Source organism: Saccoglossus kowalevskii, unplaced genomic scaffold (assembly GCF_978046115.1).
Source record: "Saccoglossus kowalevskii unplaced genomic scaffold, keSacKowa6.1 SCAFFOLD_124, whole genome shotgun sequence".
In the NCBI taxonomy this organism is placed as follows: Eukaryota; Metazoa; Hemichordata; class Enteropneusta; family Harrimaniidae; genus Saccoglossus; species Saccoglossus kowalevskii.
Genome location: NW_028188646.1, coordinates 89,926 through 90,750, shown reverse-complemented (window position 1 = coordinate 90,750; position 825 = coordinate 89,926).

The window sequence follows — 825 nt, the reverse complement described above, 5'->3', positions numbered from 1 at the left end:
GAACAAGAAATATATTTAACATCATATTATCAAATTTGACGCTAAAAATAAGGTGGTTACTGCTATGCAGGTTTATTTTTATTTATATGTATCCTTGACAGAACATATTATTTCATTTTGTGTGAATTCTTTTAATTGTCTAAATTTAGAGATTATATTTTGCCATTTTAGGTTAAAACCTGCCGTTTTTGACTTGTTCAACTGCGCACACCAGGCCCTTTTACTTCAAGTTTTTCTCACAATCATTTAACATTACACTATAATAGATATTCAATATTGAACATAAGGAATTGTTTACCTCCCATAATTTTGGTTCAGTATTTTTTATCCAAAGTCCCCAATTTTTTAGTTACTAAATGGTGTAAATACATTAAAATGTTGATGCTACTATTACAATTATTTAAAGTGAAAGCTTTTGTTTAAAAATATGATGTTCTATTTGCATATTATAAAACTGAACTTCTGTGCCATCATTGATATTCCAATATTCGTTATCGCAATTGTAACATCAGCGATTTGTTTATTTGTTGCTTGGTAACGACTGGACTTCACCCCTTCACAAAAGGTATGAGCCGTGGTGAAGTTGTTTGTTGTAGTTACTACGAGGGATGTGTCCGCCAATGCTTACACACCATTGCGCTTAACTAACTTAAAATGAACCGTTTGAATGTAAGTAATTTAATATTTTACTAATGTTAAATTGTGAATCCAAGTTGTTCGATTTGTTCAGATTAACAGTGTATATAATTGAATTTCAATTGTTATGGTTCATGTGTATGTTTTCTACCTCTTTGTTGACCATTATGCCACCAGTTTAATAACCAA